Source organism: Tamandua tetradactyla, chromosome 22, assembly GCF_023851605.1.
Source record: "Tamandua tetradactyla isolate mTamTet1 chromosome 22, mTamTet1.pri, whole genome shotgun sequence".
Classification (NCBI taxonomy): domain Eukaryota; kingdom Metazoa; phylum Chordata; class Mammalia; order Pilosa; family Myrmecophagidae; genus Tamandua; species Tamandua tetradactyla.
In genome coordinates this window covers 28,568,264-28,587,091 of record NC_135348.1, presented here as the reverse complement: position 1 = coordinate 28,587,091, position 18,828 = coordinate 28,568,264, and positions in this window count along the sequence as shown.

Below are 18,828 nucleotides of genomic sequence, written 5' to 3'. Positions count from 1 at the left end.
GGCTTATCAAGGATCTACCATGTATTCTCCAGTTGTGTTAGACAGTGAAGCTACATAGATGAGTAAGACTCTGACCTGAAGAATTTAAAACATGATATGAATACAAATAGCAGTTCTACAGTGTAATATGGTAAGTGTGATCAAGGAGGCATATACAAAGGAAAGTGGCTCAGAGAATGGAACCATCTTTTTTTTTAAATTTTTTTATTGAGAAATCTTCACACACATACTTTTCATACATAGTGCACAAACAGTGGTTCACAGTATCATCACATAGCTGTACATTTGTCAACATGATCATTTTTTAGAATATTTGCATCACTCCAGAAAAAGAAATACGAAGAAAGAACTCATAAATACCATGCACCTTACCCCTCCCTCTCATTGACTGCTAATATTTCCATCTACCCAATTTATTTTACTCTTTGTCCAAATATTATTTATTTATTTTTATCCATATTTTTTACTCATCTGTCCATACCCTGGATATAAGGAGCATCAGATACAATCACACAGTCACATTATAAACATTAAATCTTTATATAATCATCTTCAAGCATCGAGGCTACTGGAATACAGCTCAACAATTTCAGGTGCTTCCCTCTAGGCACTCCAATATACCATAAACTAAAAAGGGATATCTATGTAATGCATAAGAATAACCTCCAGGATAACCACTCAACTGTGAAATCTCTCAGCCACTGACACTTTATTCTGACTCATTTATCTCTTCTGTTGATCAAGAAGGCTTTTGCAGTGTCTTGATGCTGGGTCCAGGCTCATCCCAGGCTTTCTGTCTCATGTTGCCAGGAAGATTTACACCCCTGGGGGTTATGTCCCACACAGGAGGGAAGGCGGTAAGTTCACATGCTGAGTTGGATTAGGCCACAGCTAAGCAGCAAAAGCGGTTCTCTGGGGGGTGGCTCTTAGGTTTAATTTTAAGTAGAGCTTATCCTTTGCAAGAGTAAGTTTCATAGGGGCAAACCCCAAGATCAAGGGGTTGGCCTATTGAATTTGTTGTCCCCACTGCTTGTAAGAGTATTAAAAATTCTCCAAATGGGAAAGTTGAATATTTCTTCCTTTCTCCCTATTCCCCCAAGGGGACTTTGCAAATACTTCTTTATTCACTGCCCAAATTGCTCTGGGATTTATTGGGGCATCACACTAACTTGGACAAACCAACAGACTCTCATGCTCTATTCAAGATTCCATCTCCTTATGGTACTTGATTAAACTGACCATACAAGTGAAATTAGGAAATGCATTACCCAAAATATGAATTTTGCACCAAATAAGCATCTCTCCCTTTAGTCACACCTAGAAGTTGAGGTTTTAAAATATGGATGATATCATCCTTTACTCGGTCTTCTAGTTACCTTAGTTCTATCCAGATCAGCTTCATTCATATCTCTAGTCAAAGTCTGATCCCTTTTTCAACTCTTTAAACAGTTCCTGTATGGGATACTGCTCACTTTCGTAGCTTCAGAGCTCTAACTCTGAGTTGGAGCCATCTTTTTGCTTGAACGTAGGGAGAGGTAAGATATCAACAAGGTCTCACAACAGAGGGGATATTTATGCTTTGTCTTGAGGTGGAATCATAAGCATTCTCCATGTTAAGAAGAAGGAAAGGCCTCCTAGGTGAATATGTCCAGCAAAGCCTCAGCTTCTCTGCACATCTTAATTTTCTCTTTCCTATAACTGGATTACTCCACTTTTCTGGTTTATTTGGTAGAAAATGTGGCCATTGAGTGCGTTCACACTTTTAGATGCTGCAGTCATCCAAAGAGAAATGAACTGATTGACAATTTAAAGTCAAAATTTCTAGGAGATGCTGTTATTGGTGTGCTTGCAATTAGGTGCTCAGCCTAAGACCAATGGCCAAAAAGATAAAATAAAAGAATTTCTGGCTCCACCGGCGGCGCTCCCGCCGCCAGCCAACCCTCCTCTCCCTCTTTCTCCGCCGGCGGGGCTCCCGCCGCCAGCCAGCCCTCCTCTTCCCCCTTCTCCGCCGGCAGCGCTCCCGCCACCATCTTGCCCTCCTCTTTCCCCTTCTGCTCTGGCGGCGCTCCATCCGCCATCTTATCCTTCCCTTTCTCCTCCTGCTCCGGCGGCTCTCCAACCACCACCGTGCCCTCTTCTGCCTTCACTGGCTCCTCCGACACCGTCCTCGACAGCCTTGCCACCCTCACCTTTCCTGCTCCAGAACAGCTACTGGGGGAGTGGAGACGATACAGAGCAGCTCCCGGAGCCACGACGGAGATCAAAGGGACGGCGTACCCCATCCTGGAACGGCTGACTGTCTGGGAGAACCAGCTCCGGTGAGATTGCCGAGGGGCACGGGCTTTCCTGGGCGGGGCAGCAAGCGGCCGGAGTCCCACCCTTCCTCATCCCGGGCCAGCTGGCAGAATTGGGCAGGCGGTCCCCTCAAGCCATGGCGGCTGGCGCCCCCACCAGCGAGGCCCCCAGACCAACTGAGAGAATTGGATCGGATATCCCCAGACCGCGGAGAACGGTGACCGGGGGGGTCCCTTCCAAACACGTGACTTCCCGGTCCGGCTGGGAACGGTGCACTCTCCTGGGCCGCGGCGGCTGGCGCCGTCCCGCCACGCTTGGCGCCCCAGGCCGACTAGGAAATTCGGTCGGGCGCTCTCCCGGGCTGCGGCGGCCGGCAACCCTCCCCACGTTCGGACCCCCGGGCCAGCTGGCACTCTTCCAAGCCGCTTCGGCTGGCGAACCTCCCCCACGGCGAGAGTTTTCCAAAGTTAAAGGACCCACAACACCTTTTACTGGTGGAACCCGCAGACAAACGTGTGCCACAAACGCCACCTACTGGGCAGGATAAGAAAAACAGAACCCAGAGATTTCACAGAAAAATCTTTCAACCTGTTGGGTCCAACACCCAGGGAAATCTGACTAAATGCCCAGACGCCAGCAGAAGATAACGGATCACGCTCAGAAAATTGAAAATATGGCCCAGTCAAAGGAACAAACCAATAGTTCCAATGAGATACAGGAGCTGAAACAACTAATGCTGAATATACGAACAGAAATGGAAAACCTCTTCAAAAACGAAATCGATAAATTGAGGGAGGACATGAAGAAGACATGGGCTGAACAAAAAGAAGAAATAGAAAAACTGAAAAAACAAATCACAGAGCTTATGGAAGTGAAGGATAAAGTAGAAAAGATGGAAAAAACAATGGATACCTACAATGATAGATTTAAAGAGACAGAAGATAGAATTAGTGATTTGGAGGATGGAACATCTGAATTCCAAAAAGAAACAGAAACTATCGGGAAAAGAATGGAAAAGTTTGAACAGGGTATGAGGGAACTCAAGGACAATATGAACCACACAAATATACGTGTTGTGGGTGTCCCAGAAGGAGAAGAGAAGGGAAAAGGAGGAGAAAAACTAATGGAAGAAATTATCACTGAAAATTTCCCAATTCTTATGAAAGACCTAAAATTACAGATCCAAGAAGTGCAGCACACCCCAAAGAGATTAGACCCAAATAGGCGTTCTCCAAGACACTTACTAGTTAGAATGTCAGAGGTCAAAGAGAAAGAGAGGATCTTGAAAGCAGCAAGAGAAAAACACAAGGGAAATACAAGGGAAACCCAATAAGACTATGTGTAGATTTCTCAGCAGAAACCATGGAAGCTAGAAGACAGTGGGATGATATATTTAAATTACTAAAAGAGAAAAACTGCCAACCAAGACTCCTATATCCAGCAAAATTGTCCTTCAAAAATGAGGGAGAAATTAAAACATTCTCAGACAAAAAGTCACTGAGAGAATTTGTGACCAAGAGACCAGCTCTGCAAGAAATACTAAAGGGAGCACTAGAGTCAGATACGAAAAGACAGAAGAGAGAGGTATGGAGAAGAGTGTAGAAAGAAGGAAAGTCAGATATGATATATATAATACAAAAGGCAAAATGGTAGAGGAAAATATTATCCAAACAGTAATAACACTAAATGTTAATGGACTGAATTCCCCAATCAAAAGACATAGACTGGCAGAATGGATTAAAAAACAGGATCCTTCTATATGCTGTCTACAGGAAACACATCTTAGACCCAAAGATAAACATAGGTTGAAAGTGAAAGGTTGGGAAAAGATATTTCATGCAAATAACAACCAGAAAAGAGCAGGAGTGGCTATACTAATATCCAACAAATTAGACTTCAAATGTAAAACAGTTAAAAGAGACAAAGAAGGACACTATATACTAATAAAAGGAACAATTAAACAAGAAGACATAACAATCATAAATATTTACGCACCGAACCAGAATGCCCCAAAATACGTGAGGAATACAACTGCAAACACTGAAAAAGGAAATAGACTCATATACCATAATAGTTGGAGACTTCAATTCACCACTCTCATCAATGGACAGAACATCTAGACAGAGGATCAATAAAGAAATAGAGAATCTGAATATTACTATAAATGAGCTAGACTTAACAGACATTTATAGGACATTACATCCCACAACAGCAGGATACACCTTTTTCTCAAGTGCTCATGGATCATTCTCAAAGATAGACCATATGCTGGGTCACAAAGCAAGTCTTAACAAATTTAAAAAGATTGAAATCATACACAACACTTTCTCGGATCATAAAGGAATGAAGTTGGAAATCAATAATAGGCAGAGTGCCAGAAAATTCACAAATACATGGAGGCTCAACAACACACTCTTAAACAAGTGGGTCAAAGAAGAAATTGCAAGAGAAATTAGTAAATACCTCGAGGCGAATGAAAATGAAAACACAACATATCAAAACTTATGGGACACAGCAAAGGCAGTGCTAAGAGGGAAATTTATTGCCCTAAATGCCTTTATCAGAAAAAGAAGAAAAGGCAAAAATGCAGGAATTAACTGTCCACTTGGAAGAACTGGAGAAAGAACAGCAAACTAATCCCAAAGCAAGCAAAAGGAAAGAAATAACAAAGATTAGAGCAGAAATAAATGAAATTGAAAACATGAAAACAATAGAGAAAATCAATAAGACCAGAAGTTGGTTCCATGAGAAAATCAATAAGATTGATGGGCCCTTAGCAAGATTGACAAAAAGAAGAAGAGAGAGGATGCAAATAAATAAGATCAGAAATGGAAGAGGAGACATAACTACTGACCTCACAGAAATAAAGGAGGTAATAACAGGATACTATGAACAACTTTACGCTAATAAATACAACAATTTAGATGAAATGGATGGGTTCCTGGAAAGACATGAACAACCAACTTTGACTCAAGAAGACATAGATGACCTCAACAAACCAATCACAAGTAAAGAAATTGAATCAGTCATTCAAAAGCTTCCTAAAAAGAAAAGTCCAGGACCAGACGGCTTCACATGTGAATTCTATCAAACATTCCAGAAAGAATTAGTACCAACTCTCCTCAAACTCTTCAAAAAAATTGAAGTGGAGGGAAAACTACCTAATTCATTCTATGAAGCCAACATCACCCTCATACCAAAACCAGGCAAATATATTACAAAAAAAGAAAACTACAGACCAATCTCTCAAATGAATATAGATGCAAAACTCCTCAATAAAATTCTAGCAAATCGTATCCAACAACACATTAAAAGAATTATACATCATGACCAAGTAGGATTCATCCCAGGTATGCAAGGATGGTTCAACATAAGAAAATCAATTAATGTAATACACCATATCAACAAATCAAAGCAGAAAAATCACATGATCATCTCAATTGATGCAGAGAAGGCATTTGACAAGATTCAACATCCTTTCCTGTTGAAAACACTTCAAAAGATAGGAATACAAGGGAACTTCCTTAAAATGATAGAGGGAATATATGAAAAACCCACAGCTAATATCATCCTCAATGGGGAAAAATCGAAAACTTTCCCCCTAAGATCAGGAACAAGACAAGGATGTCCATTATCACCACTATTATTCAACATTGTGTTGGATGTTCTAGCCAGAGCAATTAGACAAGAAAAAGAAATACAAGGCATCAAAATTGGAAAGGAAGAAGTAAAACTATCACTGTTTGCAGACGATATGATACTATATGTCGAAAACCCGGAAAAATCCACAACAAAACTACTAGAGCTAATAAATGAGTACAGCAAAATAGCAGGTTACAAGATCAACATTCAAAAATCTGTAGCATTTCTATACACTAGTAATGAACAAGCTGAGGGGGAAATCAAGAAATGAATCCCATTTACAATTGCAACTAAAAGAATAAAATACCTAGGAATAAATCTAACTAAAGAGACAAAAAAAACCTATATAAAGAAAACTACAAAAAACTGCTAAAAGAAATCACAGAAGACCTAAATAGATGGAAGGGCATACCGTGTTCATGGATTGGAAGACTAAATATAATTAAGATGTCAATCCTACCTAAATTGATTTACAGATTCAATGCAATACCAATCAAAAGCCCAACAACTTATTTTTCAGAAATAGAAAAACCAATAGCAAATTTATCTGGAAGGGCAGGTTGCCCCGAATTGCTAAAAACATCTTGAGGAAAAAAAAAACGAAGCTGGAGGTCTCACGCTGCCGGACTTTAAGGCATATTATGAAGCCACAGTGGTCAAAACAGCATGGTATTGGCATAAAGATAGATATATCGACCAATGGAATCGAATAGAGTGCTCAGATATAGACCCTCTCATCTATGGACATTTGATCTTTGACAAGGCAGTCAAGCCAACTCACCTGGGACAGAACAGTCTCTTCAATAAATGGTGCCTAGAGAACTGGATATCCATATGCAAAAGAATGAAAGAAGACCCATCTCTCACACCCTACACAAAAGTTAACTCAAAATGGATCAAAGATCTAAACATTAGGTCTAAGACCATAAAACAGTTAGAGGAAAATGTAGGGAGATATCTTATGAAACTTACAACTGGAGGCGGTTTTATGGACCTTAAACCTAAAGCAAGAGCACTGAAGAAGGAAATAAATAAATGGGAGCTCCTCAAAATTAAACACTTTTGTGCATCAAAGAACTTCATCAAGAAAGTAGAAAGACAGCCTACACAATGGGAGATAATATTTGGAAATGACATGTCAGATAAAGGTCTAGTATCCAGAATTTATGGAGAGATTGTTCAACTGAACAACAAAAAGACAGCCAACCCAATTACAAAATGGGAAAAAGACTTGAACAGACACCTACCAGAAGAGGAAATACAAATGGCCAAAAAGAACATGAAGAGATGCTCAATGTCCCTGGCCATTAGAGAAATGCAAATCAAAACCACAATGAGATATCATCTCACACCCACCAGAATGGCCATTATCAACAAAACAGAAAATGACAAGTGCTGGAGAGGATGCGGAGAAAGAGGCACACTTATCCACTGTTGGTGGGAATGTCAAATGGTGCAACCACTGTGGAAGGCAATTTGGCGGTTCCTCAAAAAGCTGAATATAGAATTGCCATACGACCTAGCAATACCATTGCTAGGTTTCTACTCAGAGGACTTAAGGGCAAAGACACAAACGGACATTTGCACACCAATGTTTATAGCAGCGTTATTTACAATTGCAAAGAGATGGAAACAGCCAAAATGTCCATCAACAGAAGAATGGCTAAACAAACCGTGGTATATACATACGATGGAATATTATGCAGCTTTAAGACAGGATAAACTTATGAAGCATGTAATAACATGGATGGACCTAGAGAATATTATGCTTAGTGAGTCCAGCCAAAAACTAAAGGACAAATACTGTATGGTCCCACTGATGTGAAAGGACATTTGAGAATAAACTTGAAATATGTCATTGGTAACAGAGTCCAGCAGGAGTTAGAAACAGGGTAAGATAATGAGTAATTGAAGCTGAAGGGATACAGACTGTGCAACAGGACTAGATACAAAAACTCAAAAATGGACAGCACAATAATACCTAATTGTAAAGTAATCATGTTAAAACACTGAATGAAGCTTCATCTGAGCTATAGGATTTTTTGTTTTTTTTTTTTTTTACTATTATTACTACTTTTATTTCTTTTCTCTATATTAACATTTTATATCTTTTTCTGTTGTGTTGCTAGTTCTTCTAAACCGATGCAAATGTACTAAGAAACGATGATCATGCATCTATGTGATGATGTTAAGAATTACTGAGTGCATATGTAGAATGGTATGATTTCTAAATGTTGGGTTAATTTCTTTTTTTCTGTTAATTAATAAAAAAATAAATAAATAAATAAAATACAATTTTGAAGGAATATATTTTCCCTGAAAACTGAACTATATTGTTGAGAAAAATATTTAAGGAAACTACATGCCTAGTATAGCCCAGATATTAAATTAAAAGTCTCAACTTCATATAATCAAAAAAAAAAAAAGAATTTCTGGATTTGGGAGAGAAGGGATTTTGGAAAGGGATTCAAAGAGGACGGCTGGTACAGCCACATTAAGAGCATTACCGTCTAAGCAATAGGTAACTGAGAGCATTTAAGCAAACTAGTGAATAAGTCAGTTTTAGGCCGGAATTCCGGTGACAGTGGGAAGGATATGTGAAGAAGAATTAAGGTGGATGGTGAGTTTACTGTAATGACCTAAGAAAAGCTTTAACTCTGGGACATTGACATTGCAGAATTAAAATCCCCAGGAGTTGAGGACAGATTAAATGTAAGTTAATATAGCTGAAGTCAGGAATTTTAATTCTACCAACCAATTAGCGTCATTCTTTCCCAAGGCCATACACTGCACTCATGTATGTGGCCAGATGTTTTAAAATGCATGTTTTTGGTTCTATTTTGCAGATTATTAGATTGCTCTAATTTGCTTTTATCAAAAGTTTAATTCCTTTGATTTATTTCCACAATTTTTTTCAAAGTTTTTGTGTAATATGAAATTTCTCATTTAAAATTATTTAGCTTCTATATCCTAATGCTTTTAGATAATTTTTTTTTCTATTTAAAAAAGATTTTGTGTATTTTTCTTGGAGTTCTGAAACATTCTTGAAGTTACTAAAACAATTCAGTTTTGGCTTTGGTCATTCATTCCATAGAATTAAGAAATTAATTAAGAATTAAGAATTAATAAAGGCATTTCATTAGTTTTTGGCTTCTCTTTTTTAATCCTTTGGTGCTGGAAATTGAGAGATCCATTTATCAATAAAGTTTGACTTGATTAATAGGATTTCTTAAATTGAATATTTGAATAGAAAAATACATTCACATGGTTCAAACTTGGGAAGACTTTTTCCCACTCTTTCCTCTAGTTCTTCCCATAAAGAACCAGAGTAACAAAGTTGTGTTTCTTTACATCCTGGAGATGATTTCATATTAAAGTGTATGAGACGTCCTCATTTTTCATAGGCCACATGAAATTCCAGAAGGTGACGAGAATTTATTCAGCCAGGTCCCTATTGATGAACAATTAGGCTGTTTATAATTTTTTGTTTTTACAAAGCAATAGTGAATAACTTTCCATAAATCATATTGCAAATTTGTGAATATATCTGAGAGGTAAAATTTTAGAAGTGATATTGGCAGAGAAAGGGTATGTGTATTTGCAATTTGAATTTCTAAAATTAACATTTCACACTGGCGATTGAAAGAATGCTTGTTTCTTCACATTCTCGTCAACATAATCTATTGAAGTTTTTGATCTTTACCAGGCTGATAGGTGAAAAATGGTGTCTCAGTGTTTTGTTTTTTTTTAAGTTAATAAAACCAGTCAACATACAATATGAACATTCTTTTTTTTCATCACATAGTTGTATTTTCATCATCATTTCTTAGAACATTTGCATCAATTCAGAAAAAGAAAAAAAAAATTCATACATACCATACCCCTTACCCCTCCCTTTCATTGATCACTAGCGTTTCCATCTACTAAATTTATTTTAACATTTGTTCCCCCTATTATTTATTTATTTTTAATCCATATGTTTTACTCATCTGTCCATAAGGTAGATAAAAGAAGGATCAGACAAAAGGTTTTCACAATCACACAGTTACATTGTGAAAACTAGATCATTATACAGTCATCTTCAAGAAACATGGCTACTGGAGCACAGCTCTACATTTTCAGGCAGTTCCCTCCAGCCACTCCTTTACGCTTTAACTAAAAAGGTGATACCTATTTAATGCATAAGAATAACCTCCAGGATAACCTCTCGACTCTCTTTGGAATCTCTTAGCCATTGACACTTTATTTTGTCTCAATTCTCTCTTCCCCCTTTTGGTTGAGAAGGTTTTCTCAATCCCTTGGTGCTGAGTCCCAGCTCTTTCTAGGATTTCTGTCCCACATTGCCAGGAAGGTCCACGCCCCTGGGAGTCATGTCCCATGAAGAGAGGGAGAGGGCAGTGAGTTTGCTTGTCATGTTGACTGAGAGAGAGAGGCCACATCTGAGCAACAAAAGAGGTTCTCTTGGGAGTGACTCTTAGGCCTAATTTTAAGTAGACTTAGCCTATCCTTTGCAGGGTTAAGTTTCATTATGTACAACCCCCAAGATTGGGGGCTCAGCCTATTGCTTTGGTTGTCCCCCTGCTTGTGAGAATATCAAGAATTCTCCACTTGGGGAAGCTGAATTTTCCCTCTTTCTCACCATTCTCCCAAGGGGACTTTGCATATACCTTTTTTTTTTTTAACATGGGCAGGCACCGGCAATCAAACCTGGGTCCTTGGGCATGGCAGGCAAGCATTCTTACCTGCTGAGCCACCGTGGCCCGCCCTGCATATACTTTTTTATTCACTGTTCAGATCCTCCTGGGATTTATCAAGGCATCACTCTGGACAAACCTACAAAATCTCATGCCCTACTCAAGGTTCCATGTAGTTAGGGTGTTCAATTAAGCTGTCCACATAAGTTATATTAGGAAATGCACTAGTCAAAATATAAATTTTGTACCAAATAAATATTTTTTGCTTTAGTCTCACATAAGTTTAAGTTTTAAAATATTAATTACCATCTATTTTCAACACCCTGCATTATTGACATTCCTTTGTTCTTCCTCATGCAAAACATTTTAAAATTTGTACATTTAGTCACTATCATTATACAGTCTAGGTATTCCTAGATTATACCATCTCAGTCTTTGTCGTTTATCTTTCCTTCTGATTTCATATGTGCCCCCAGGCCTCCTCCCTCTATCATTCTCACATTCAGCTTCATTCAGTGTTCTAACATTATTGTATTACAGTTGTAGTATAGTGCTATCCATTTCTGAATTTTTACAATCAGGCCCGTTGTACAATCTGTATCCCTTCAGCTCCAATTACCCAGTATCTACCCTATTTCTATCTCCTGATGACCTCTGTTCTTAACTGAAATTATCCAAGTTCATTCATTAATGTTAGTTCATATCAGTGAGACCATGCAGTATTTGTCCTTTTGTTTCTGGCTAATCTCACTCAGCATAATGTCCTTAAGGTCCACCCATGTTGTTACATATTTCATAACTTTATCCTGTCTTACAGCTGCCTCAGTGTTTTAATTTGTGTTTCTGTTGTGAATAGGATTGAATTTCTTTTTATATTTAATAATTAGTTGTATTTTCTTCTGTTGTATTGTCTGTTTGTATCCTTTGCTTTTTTTTTTTTTTGTCTTTTATTGATGTGTAGGAATACTTTATATATTGGGGAAGTTAGCTTTTTTTTTTTATGATTTGAGTTTTAAATCTTTTTTCCAAGAACGGCCTTTCTTGTCAAGATAATGAGAATTCTCACATGGTTCTTGTGGTAATAATTTTAGGTTTTCTTTTTTTCCCCCCACATGTAAATCTGATGCATATAGAATTTATTTCAGTGAAAGGTATGAGATATGGATCCAACTTTTTTCTTTTCAAATAGCATGTAGTTGGCCTAACATATTTTGAGTAATCTCTTTCCCTTGAATATTGAAGTACCATCTTGATCATTTGCTAAATTCTCTGTGTATTTGGGATTATTTCTGGATCTTTTGTGTTGTTCCACCACTCTGCCACACAACACAATGCCACAGTGTTTTAATAATTATAGTTTATTGTTTTAATAGTTGGTAAGTTTAGTTCCCTTTTTTTACTCTTTTCAAAGGTTTTCATAATTCTTGTTTATTTTTCCATTGGCACCTTAGAATCAGTTTAAAATCTAAAGTCTAGTACAAAAAAATTCTCTAAATATTTTTATTGCATCCACGTTCAATTTAGAGATTATTTTAGAGGGAATTGATACCTTTATGCTGTAGAGACTTCTATTCAAGATCATGTAGGCTTTTCCATTTGTTCCAGTATTCTTTTTCATCCCTTGGGGCATTTTAAAGATTTTGTTTTCATAGAGCTATTGCATTTTTCTTGAGAGGTTTGTATTTGATATTTATTTGTTTGGTTGTTGCCCACCCCCCCCCCTTTTTTTTAGGTGCACAACATATTTTTATTAAATGAATAGATGCAGAGAAAATTATATTAATATATATCTTTCTAATAATCTAACTAGAAAGAAAGTAAAGTACCATCAAATCCTCTGCTTTTCTCCAAGCCTACCAATGAAAACCTAACATTTTTCTACATTAAAATTCAATGAAACAAAAACAAACACAGTAAGTAATGTATCATCTTGCCAAGGATAACTAAGAGCCAGAAAAGATCATGGGCTTGAAGAGTAATGAAGAACAGCTCTCCAATAGCTACAATATGGTGGTGGAAACACTAATCAGAATTGTAAAAATAACACTTTCTGACAATATATGTATAATTTATACCGAACATGATGTTGCACTGATTAGAATGGTAACAGATTGAGAGCAAAAAGGTGTTAATGCATTTTTTTAATGAAACAAATGACTTTATGGAGAAAAATAAAATAACACATTGCATAGAGAATCATTCAGCTGATGAGTTTTACTTCATTGGTTCCCCACTCCTAAATTTCATGGAACTGCAAAGAAAAAAGTTTTGCCACCTCTCCTATGAGTGAGTTAAGCTGTCTTCCATCCATCCTTTTAGATGATGGATGAGACAGGGCATGTTGCCCTTGTAATATAAGTTTTTTGAGATTATTAAATGTTTTGAGAATGCCTCAAAACTGTTCTACATGGCTTGTCAAGATGGAGAAATTGGGTCAGACAACCTACGTTAAAGAACCAGAAAATATACGAAACACCAGATTTTAGGCAATGGACAGAAGGCAGCACAGGACTTGTGATCCCAGAGAAAAGGGCAAAGAAATAGGGGAGCCCTGTGATTGCATGAGCTTATCCTCTGGGGGCATCTTCCAGGTTGTAGTGCAAGGAGGCAGAAGCCAGACAGATTCCTGGTCGTTTTGCTGAATTGAGAAGACAGAGCCTGGAGTTCAGAGAAGCCAAGGGCAAGAATTGGCAGGGGAAGGTAGTGGAAAGAAGGGATCTATGCAGAGAATCGCAGAAACATCCACTCAAGCCTTTTGCTGGGTATTGATTTGTGTATTTGTGAGAAGAATCACAAGGGAAATTACAAAGAGTTTTTAATGGAATGGTAATGAAAACGCAATGTTAAAAATGTGGCAATGCTGCTAAAACATTCTTGGAGGGAAATTTATATTAAATAACTTGGGAGATGTTGCTATGGCATTCTTGGAAGGAAATTTATGGTATCAAATACTTATATTAACAAAGAATAAAGAAATCAGTGGTCTAAGTTTCTATCTCAAGAACTAGACAAAGAAGAGAAAATTAACCCGGTGTAATCTAAAGGGAGGAAAACTGTTCTATCAATGATAACTTGTGGCAGGATCAAAGGAGTAAAAGAAGTCGTGGAAGAAATTGTGTGGTAAAAAAAATATGATAAGCAGGATATTGAAGTTTCAAATCAGGGAGTTTCAAGGAGAGATGCTGATGAATAACATCAGGTACTTCATCAAGGTCAAAGAGAACAAAAAAAATGTCATTTGTAAAAGACATTAGTAACTTTAGAGAAAGCAATGTCAATAAAGTTAAGAGTTTGGGGAGAAAATGAGATATATATGTATAGAAAGGATAGATTACTAGTTGAGGAAGTTTTGTGGTGTAAAATAGAGTGATAGCTGGAAGAAGAAGCAGCCATATATTTTTTTCCAGGTTAGGGGAAACTTTGCATATCTTCTAGTCCTGCAAAATTCTGCCCTAGCTGCACACCCTGTGTATATCTAAGCATTCATAAAGAGTTCAGTCCTGAAATGCCATCAAGATTCTGACAACTCATTTTTCAGCTGATACCCCAAATTAAGAACTTTCCTTCTCCTCAAATACCTAGTAAATCTGAAGCTACTTCGACATGACTGTTTCTTTCCCTACTTAATTTTAGACATTTTGCCAAAGAAATACCTTCCTTATTTTGTTGCATGTGATATAGTTTTAAGTTGAAATAACTGCCCTTCCAAGGGTGTGGGCGAGAGAAAGCAAGCTCTAAATGAATGTGGGGGTGTGGGGTGGAGGGAGAGTATGTTTCTGGGAACAGGGGTGAGGATGAGAGCTGTATCACTTGCCCTCAATAAAGCTTTGCTTGAGTCTATAGGATTTAAATGTACACTGTTGTCATTAGAATTAGAAGTCTTTTGAATTGTTTGAAGGGGAGCTCAAGTGTACTTAAAATATTGATTATTAAAGTGATGAACTGTATACAAAGTTTCCACAGAAGGAAGAGAGAAATATGAGAACTGGTTGGTTCACATTGTGAGATTCTAGGACACAGAGTTTGTCACTTTTGCTCATGGCAACAAATCTGCATCTCTTACAAACTATCTTAGAAGTTCAGATATGCTTTTATTTTTGTTAAGTGAGGATTGCACTTTAACCATTGTATCTTAACAGATTATATATATATATATATATATATATATATAATATATACCTCTAAAGTTTATAATGTGATATGAATAATTGAGATTAATTTATGCATTATTACTTTCTCAAGGATGCATTTTTCAACAGACCTCCAGGTTTCAGTAATACCTATGCTTAGTTGACTTCAACTGACCTGGGAAAAAACATAACCTAAAATCAAAAACAGAATTTAAAGTGCTATCTAATCCACCAAGAATTGGGACCCTCCAAAATGTGCCAGCTCAAGATGCATTCCCTTTAATGTTGAACCCTTCATACCAGAGATCAGACTTAAGTCAATAAAGCTATAATTTTACTTTGGAATTTTGAAGCTGGTTAGTTAATTCATTCACTTATTCAACAAGTACTTAGTGAGCCCTTACTATCAATGATAAATAAGACAGAACATTGGGGTGGGGAGAGAGGCAGAATAGAACCCAAGATAGTGATGGACGACCTCACAAGGAAAGTAAAGCAGAGTGATGTGATAGTTGTTACTGGTGGAGACACAGCAGGTTTGGGCTGAAAACTGAATGATGGAAGGACTCTAAGGAGATATGGGAAAAATGTCCCAGGAGAAGGAGTAGCAAGTGCAGAGGTCCTATGGCATGACTTAGTCTTGCCATCTGTAAGAACAAAGAGAAAAAGACCAGGATGGCTGGAACAAATCAAGGGCAAAGGAGAAAGGAAGTGAGTGGGGGTAGGGGCAGGAGTTAGAACGTGTAGGGTGTCACCAGCTTTGGTAAGGAGTTTGAGTTTTATTTAGACGTGTTGCTGGGTTTTAACCAAAAGAAGGCTGATTGACATGTTGCATCCCTCAGGCTTCTGTTCAGAGAATGAATTATAGGGGAGTAAGGGTGGAAGGAGCCAGTGAACAGATGAGAGATGATAGTGGTTCCAGAGGGAAATAGCTAAATGGATGTGTATGCTCATGGATTGGAAGTGGACTGTAGGGAATCTGGAATAGGTTTTAGGTTTGGGGCCTCATCAGCTAAGACAATGGCCTTAAAAATCACCAGAATGAGAAAAGCTGGGGGTGAGAGGTGAAAACTCAAGTTTTTAAAGTGTTTTTTACATTTGAGAGGCATCCATGATCAAGTAGGAATTAGATAAACAAGCAAGTCAGGAGTATATGTTGGGACTAAAGATACAAATTTGGGAATCACCAACCTATAGATATTTAAACCCTTGGGAGTAGATGAAATGCTTTGTACTATACTCTCATTAACTTCAACTGCTTCCTTATAATATGTTTAATTATAGTTTTTATCTGCCTCCTATATCCAAAGAACAGGAAGATCTTGAAAATAGGGACCAGTCTAGTTACCTTACTTTATCCCCCTACATCTTCCACAGTGTTCTGCTCACAGTGAGTCACCAAGAAATTAAGACCACACCTCAGAAACTTCAGGGTCCAACTGCAGTGGATTGAATAGTGACCCCTCCACCCCAAATTCATGTCCACTCAGAACCTCAGAATGTGGCCTTATTTGGAAATAGGGGCTTTGCAGATATAATTTTGATGAGGTAATACTGGATTGGAATGGGCCCTAAATCCAATGACTGGTATCTTTATAAAAAGAGGTGAGGACACAGAGACACAGAAGAGACAGAGACACAGAGAAAGGGCATGTGAAAATTGATCAGGGTACACTACGTGCCAAGAAATACCAATGACTGCTAAGAGTCACCGGAAGCTAGCATGAGGCAAGGGAGGCTTATAGAAAAATAAAGTAACTCTGAAGCTATGAAAGTGAGCAGTACCCCATAGAGGCACTGTTTAAGAAGTTGAAAAAGTAATCAAATATCAAGTAGACATAAGAATGAAGCTGATCTGGATAGGACTAAGGCTGTCAGAAGACTGGGTAACAGATGATATCATTCATATTTTAAAACTTCAACTTCTGTGGGAAGCTAAAGGGAGAAATGTTTATTTAGTGCAAAATTTTTATTTTGGGTAGTGCATTTCCTAATTTCACTTGTATGGTCAGTTTAGTTGAACACCATAAATATAGGAAATCTTGAACAGGGCATAAGATTTTATTGGTTTGTCTAGGTTACTGTGATGCCCCAACAAATCCCAGAGTGATTTGGGCAGTGAATAAAGCAGCATTTGCAAAGTCCCCTTGGGGGAATGGGGAGAAAGGGGAAATATTCAACTTCCCCATTTGGGGAATTTCTGATATTCTTGCAAGAGGTGGGCTGAGCCCTGTTTGAGAGGTTTTTCTTATGCATTATACAAATATCCCCTTTTTAGTTTGTAGTGTATTGGAGTGGCTAGAGTGAAGTACATGAAACTGTCGAGCTGTTTTCCATATAAAAAAAGAAAAATAAGTAGCTAAAAATCATAATAGCAATGGTCTAGTATCTTTAAATAATATTTTCTTCTTAGTACATGGCATTCCTCTGCAAACCCTAACTGAAATCTCGTTTTGAGTCTCCCATGAAAAAACAGATCTAGTCTATGAGAAGCAAATAAAACAGACTACGGGGCACCAAGAGAGAGAAGACCCTCATGGCTGGTAACTTAAGATCATTGAAGTTCTATACGTAAAAAGTAACCCTGAGAAAGGTAAGACGTGACCAAAGAATCAGGAAAACAGGACATGATAACAAAGACTGAGATGAAGCAATACGTGACTATGTCTTAGGTTAATTTTAACCAGAGACCCACTTCTGCTACCTATAAAAACTCTATATCCTCACTTAGAGCTCGTTTTGGGAAGATTCTTCCACTTCCTTGCCAGTGCAGTTGCAATAAAATCACCTTCACGCTGAGAGATATGTTTCTGCTTTGTAGCACCATATCAGATGGGCCCTTCTATGTAAAAGGCCATGCTTGCGGTTTCACCTGGAGACTTCAGAAGGAGCATGGTCTTACAGATACCTTGATTTTAGATTTCTAGCTTCCTGAACTATGAGAGAATAAATTTCTATTGTTTTAAACCTCCCAGTTTGTGGTAATTTGTTATGGCAGCTAATATCCTATTCCATTTCCATTTTCCCTCTTTTCCTCCTTTCTTAACAACAGAAACCTACTTTTGTTTGCATGGCCACATATCCCACCAAATAACAATTTCTTAGCCTTAATACCTAGATCAGGTCATATGTCACAGTTCTGGCCCAATAGATGTAAGCAGGTGCCTACTGGGGATTTCCAGGGAATTTTGTTTCCTGATAGCAAGACTGTTCCTTCCTTCTAGTTGCTTCCTTCCTTTTTGTTCCTTCCTGGCATGTGGGAGGGAGGCTCAAGTGGTAGGGGTGTCTTGTCATTACAAAGTGATAAGGAGAATGGCATCTTAAAGCTGCTGCACTAGCCCTGGGCTGCCTACATCCTGACTTGTGGTGAGAAACAGAATTCACACGGTGGGGGAATTCAGTTACTTGCTGCTGAATTCAAGCCTAACTGGAACACGTTTGGTGAAATAGTGAAGGGGATTTGAGGACTTTGGAATTAAGACTTTGGAACAAAGTTTGCACTAAACTGGTCTAGGGACTGAGCCTGTGTGGGCAGGGACCCACTGGGCGTCTGCATGCTAGGCTGAGAGAGCCTGAGTTAGTGCCATTGCATCGCCCTCTGAACTTGTCCCCTTTTTGGAACAGGTGAAAAGATGTGTGAGCCATGCAGATATGGATCATAAGCAAAACCCTAGGAGTGGCAGAGCAACAAAATAGAAAAAAGTTTTGGGTCCCAGATGCTGTACCACCCAATACCTGGACTGCTTATGTCTGCCCTACTAAGTAAGACTGAAGTGGAAGACATATTGCTTTTAAATCGATGTCATTTAGGGTCTAATGAATATTCATCTAAATTATCCTAGGAAAGTATAATTAGCTTTACTTTGTTAAGATTTCTCAGTCTATGAAAAAACTGATAGTATATTTTACCACTAAATGTAAAACAGTATTTGTATAAATCCTGATGTGGAATAAGGAGAGATTAGGATCTTGTCTAGTTAATTTAAGAAGAGAAGGAATTATGAGAAAGTTTTAAGAGCTTATAGAATCTCTAGGAGAATCTGGGAACAAGATCTGGAGACTATAAA